The sequence below is a fragment of the Octopus bimaculoides genome, chromosome 26 (assembly GCF_001194135.2).
Source record: "Octopus bimaculoides isolate UCB-OBI-ISO-001 chromosome 26, ASM119413v2, whole genome shotgun sequence".
Taxonomy (NCBI): domain Eukaryota; kingdom Metazoa; phylum Mollusca; class Cephalopoda; order Octopoda; family Octopodidae; genus Octopus; species Octopus bimaculoides.
Genome location: NC_069006.1, coordinates 16,124,367 through 16,130,232, shown reverse-complemented (window position 1 = coordinate 16,130,232; position 5,866 = coordinate 16,124,367). Strand labels below are relative to the sequence as shown.

At 36.4% G+C, this 5,866-nt stretch overlaps 1 long non-coding RNA gene across 2 annotated transcripts in view; it reads right to left on the bottom strand.

Annotated features, from left to right (window-relative positions):
• Positions 1 to 4,736, bottom strand: part of LOC128250911 (uncharacterized) — a 66,204-nt gene extending 61,468 nt beyond the window's left edge. For both annotated transcript variants that reach the window (XR_008266848.1, XR_008266849.1), the window contains exon 1: positions 4,701 to 4,736. This is a non-coding gene — a long non-coding RNA (uncharacterized LOC128250911). The remainder of the gene's footprint in view (positions 1 to 4,700) is intronic.
• Positions 4,737 to 5,866: the final 1,130 nt, after the last annotated feature.

Genomic DNA, 5,866 nt, shown 5'->3' with positions numbered 1-5,866 from the left:
TGTGTGTGTGTGTGTGTACACTTTGTTTCATATGGAAGAGGAGGGGGCATGGGTATGCTCATATTCTTTTCATGATGTGTGTGCATATATGCGTTGCATCTACTCGTGTTTTTCCTTGTATTTTGGCTTAAACTTGGGTGTTTGATATTATATGTCAGGCCAGAGCCAAGGAAGGCAAGGCAAAGCTTAAACAAAACACTAAGTTAAACTAGACACAGAACAAGCTCTGTTGCTTCCTCCTTCTCCTCCCCCTTTTTTTCTCTCTCTCCCACCCTCTGTCTCTTTCTCTCTGTCTCTCTGCCCCCACCACAAGTATTATGACACAGCTTCATTATAAAGTTCAGCCAGTTTGTTTATTTAGCTAATGTAGTAAGTTTAGTTATTTTCATAGTGAGAGGTCCTTGCAGCCTCTTGGTCTTTTCTTAATGAGAGTATTTAAGATATTAAGTGTTTGTATTGTAGCAAGGACTAGAAAAGTAAGAATCATCTCATGTATATGTGCATGCACATGTGTGTGTGTGTGTGCGTGTGTGTGGTACATAAGTGTGTTATTTCTTTACTACCCACAAGGGGCTACACACAGAGGGGACAAACAAGGACAGACAAACAGATTAAGTCGATTATACCGACCCCAGTGCGTAACTGGAACTTATTTGATCGACCCCGAAAGGATGAAAGGCAAAGATGACCTCAGCGGAATTTGAACTCAGAATGTAAAGACAGACGAAATACCGCTAAGCATTTCGCCCGACGTGCTAACGTTTCTGCCAGCTCGCCGCCTTGTGGTACATAAGTGTGTGTGTGTGCTTGTCGAAGCAGAATTATGATTGAAAATGTTCGGCCATGACCATCCTGTCTGAATATATTTATGACTACATTGTCAAGACCTGAAGCTCTATCATTGTTTCATTGTATTATGTATGTGTAAGTATTTAAATGTGTGTGTTTGTGTATGTATGTGTGTATGTGTGTGTGTGTGTGTGTGTGTGTGTGTGTGTGTGTGTGTGTGTATATATATTTAAATGTTGAAGTGAATCTAACGGATTTTGTGTGTTGTTTTAAATGGCTTATAAACACCTTCCACGCTGCAATTGTTTTCGTTCCATCACACGATCTCAGATCAGGTCACTTGCTATGCAAGTACATCTCCGTAATATATATATATATATATATATATTGTTGTTGTTGTACTTGGGGATGGTCATATTGCCAGTTTAACCAATAAAAAACACACGCACTGTATATTTGGTGTTAATTTGCTTCAGCTTTATATTACATTACGTTACATTAATCCTATTTCGGCCAGAGTTCTTTCGTCACACTTCTGTGACCTCATCAGTGGTCCTTTGCTTTCTTCTTTCTTCATATATACATATGCATACATACATACATACACACATATATATATATATATATATATATATATATATATATATACACACACACACACACACACACAATAAAATGTGCAAATCTTTGGTGGGGGCTCAAGCATCATATAAGGGGCCTCACACTGCATTATCAATGACTCATTTCAGTGATTCTTTCTAGCAATGGCTTTGCTTGTATATGAGAAAGCAGCCACTATATATATATATATATATATATAATGTATGTGTATATATATATGTGTATATACACACACACACACACACACATGTATGATGTATGAAGTATGGATGGGCATGTGTGTTTATGCATATTTTATTGATTCTTTTTATGTCATGTGTAACATGTATATATGTGTGTTTGTATATTGATTTCTTTTTTTTTAAAAAAACCTCCAAAATTGAAAGAAATTTTCCATTATTTTCATTGTTGTTCTGCAGTACCACTTATTACCTGTCGCTTCATATCATGCATTGGTCTTTTCAAGTATTTTAATGTCTTCTCTCACATTAAAGTGTGCTTGTCTGTGTGAGTACATGCCTTTCTCTTTGTATGTTTTGTTTTATCTTTGTATATATATATATATGAGAATGTGGAGTGTGTGTACATCACCGCTTGTATATCTTTGTGCTTGTGTGTGTGTAAAATGCTTTTAAATAAATCAAAGACAAGTTTGTTGCCCCAAGGGTGGTTTTATAGAGTAAGTAGTTTATCTCATTTGTTGATGAAGAAATCTCTGACTGCCAGACAAATGGAGGCCAAGCCATGTATGTGTGCCAGGCTTGAGTGGTGCTATTTGTGGATGTCTGCAAAATCATGTGCTTACTTAACTCTTTCCTATCGAGAAATTATTAGTTTGTTGTTTAACTCCAGCCCAGTCAGTGCTGATTGAGCAAAGCTATAATCAAAGGCATCCGTCCATGACCTTCCCATCTTTTTAGACATATGTAGGCCTATATTATCCAATGTACCTTTTATACACACACATATATATATAATAATATTAGAGATAAAATCCAAAATTACAGGTAAAAACTCAATTAAAATCAATTTATTAAAAATTAAAATTAAATTAAGCTTCACAGTATAAAGTATATACTCATCGATGAGTTCATAAACCTTGGTTCTTTTCCCTAATACTATATATATATATATATATATATATATATATGGGAGAATTTACGAATAAAACAACAACGGACGAGGACAGGTGGTGTAAACAACAAAAGGATGTATTAGTTTAACGCTCGGGAATAGAGAAAGTCTTTAACATTTCAAGCTACGCTCTTCAACAGAAAGAAATGAGAAAAACACGCAGAAAAAAATTTGAATGTTGTGGTCAGCAATCTATCATATATATATGGTGGTAGGGTGTGTATTTCAAAGAGATTTGGCTACTATTTCTAGCTGGTCAAGCAACTGCATAGAGGCTTCCTTATCCCGATCGAGGCTCCCTCTGCCCTTCTTCCTCTTCCGGTCAACTCGCCCTTCCGGTCAGCTCCCCAGTCACTGACGTCATACCACATGTGTGTGTGTGTATATATATATGTATATATATACACACACACACACACACACACATTGGCTGACCTTGCACATCAGCACTCTGAAAAGTAATGTCTGTTAATGGTTGCATTGTGATTGCTGTATTTTCAAGAGATCATATGATATTTGAAATAAACTTGCCATTACCTAGAAAACATTAGACGAGGGACCAGCATTTAGGAATTAATTGAAGCTCACCAACCTCATATCTCCATAAAAGATCTCTGTCATTCACCTTGATGTTCTAATAGGAAGCAAAAGAAACAAACTCATTTTGCCTTGCCAGCATCTACATGAATTCTTTCTTGGAAATTTAAAATAAAAATCCTATATTATGCTGAGTAAGAGTTGACTTCAATGATTATTATATCACAAATGTGGCTGTGTTGTAAGAAGCTTGCTTCCCAACCACATGGTTCTGGATTCAGTCTCATTGCATGGCATCTTGGGCAAGTATTTTCTACTATAGCCTCGAGCTGACCAAAGCCTTATGAGTGGATTTGGTAGACAGAAACTGAAGATGGCGAGCTGGCAGAGACGTTAGCACAGCAGATGAAATGCTTAGCGGTATTTCGTCTGCCGTTACGTTCTGAGTTCAAATCCCACCAAGGTCGACTTTGCCTTTCATCCTTTCGGGGTCGATTAAATAAGTACCAGTTACGCACTGAGGTTGATATAATTGACTTAATCCCTCTGTCTGTCCTTGTTTGTCCCCTCTCTGTTTAGCCCCTTGTAGGCAATAAAGAAAAAAGAAACTGAAAGAAGCCTGTTGTATCTGAACAATTCCATTATAACTGATGCAACATTTATGATTTAATCCGAAACCTTTAATCTTAAAAATGTTCTGGATTCTTACTTAAGCTAACTGAAATGTAACAACCCATGAATACTTCAACTGCCGTGGCCCATAAATTTTGTTATATATGTATTGTAATTCTGTGTTTGAACTAGCTTGTCTTAGAGAGAATAAAAACTTGCATAACTGATGCAATAGAAAAATAAACATGGTACCTGACTTGGTAGTACTTATGCTAGGAACCCTGTGCAGAAAATTTACAAGTGGAAGCAATTTTTTTTATATCAAAAGAAACCTGGAGTAGTATGGATGTTATACATGCTTTCATATCCAACACTATTGTTTGATACATGCTGCAGTGCCTTTGGTAAAATGTAACTGACGCAACAGGTACACGTAACTGATGCAACATTTCCACTTAGAAATGTGTAACAGATGCAACACTGAAACTCAATTGGTGTTCCACATCTCTATTTTAATCTATCAGGAATATGAGGAATTGACCAAAAGGTAAAACACACACACTATGCATTGAAAATGTGTGCTGCACTTGGACACAAAGTTCTAAAAAATATTTCTTGAAGCTTACTGTAGCACATGTCTTAGATAATTCAATCCGGACATTTTACATGCATTGCAGGTAACTGTGGGAGCCCTATAATACAGTAAGTCAGTGATCGTAATGTGGCTGAAATTTCCATGAACAATGCACAAGCAGGTACACATAACTGAAAATGCTCCTTATAACATAACATGTCATAACTGTTGCATTGTTTTAAAGTAATTATTTGTCAGGATTTTGTAGACTAAACTTATAATGCCAAAATATAAATTATGTTTTTGTTGGCAAGCAGGATGATCTCCCAAAAAATAACACTGCCAAACTGTAGTTTTACTCTAGACCTTCCTGAAAATACATCTTTCGAAGAGGGAAAGTTAATTTTTTCCTAGGATGGAACTGGATACCTACCTTTTGTCCTTGCAGTCCAATCGTCATCTTATAGACTGGATCCAAGATGGCTGCCCTGGTCACATGACAATAGTCCAGCAGAAATTTTTTTTTACTTTCTTGAACCTGATTGGCTTATGGGAACAAAAAAAATGCATAAATTATGGTAGCACAGTTTTATCATAATTTTAGACTTTTTGTCTTCTTTTGCATGGAATTGCCCATATATGTATGTGTGTGTGATTGTTCCCCACCACCACTAGACAACTGGTGGTGGTGTTTTTACATCCCTGTAACTTAGCAGTTCAGCAAAGTAATAGGTTTAAAAAAAAAAGTCCTGGTGTCAATTTATTTGACTAAAAACCCCTTTGAAGTGGTGCCCCAGCTTGGCCACAGTTAAATGACTTGAAGGAAGTAAAAGAATAATAGATATGATTGCAATGTTCATGATTTAGACCATCCAGTAGTGGGACCCTGGTGAAGGTGTTCTAGGGTTTTGGGGTGTGTGGAACCACTTCATAGTCAACCCATGGAAAGCGGGTGTTAAATGACAATGATGATGACGATGTATGTATTTATGTATTGGTATGTGTTGCAAGAAACAGCTGGGTTTCTTTCTCTAACATTTTATGTAGTTCAACCTTCACAAGTTAATGTGTGGAAGGCAAAATAGAAATTTTGAAAGAAGTTTCTATAAGAGTAGTCTTTAAACATAGAATGTCTTTTACTTGTTTCAGTTAGTTGACTGTGACCATGCTGGGACACCACCTTGAAGGGTTTTAGTTGAACAAATCGGCCCCAGGACCAATTGAAAATTTTATTTTTTATCCTAGTACTTATTCTGTCAGTCTCTTTTGCCAAACCGCAAAATTATGGGTACATAAACACACCAACATCAGCTGTCAGTCGATAGTAGGGTGACAAACACAGACATAAACGCCTAGTTTAGAATAGAGGCAGCTGATAAAGGAAAAGTTCCATATGTGGCTTGTCTGTTTTCCTATGTGTTCGTTCTGTTGTCTGGAAAAAGAAGTTCGTTTTTTGTGCTTTTTTGTATATGTTCCCGTTCCTTTTTTGCCCACGTTTTTTGACGTCCTGTACCCGGATATGCATCTATATATACATGTAGATGTATGTATACATGCATATGGTCATATATCATTTGTATTATATATATATATATATAT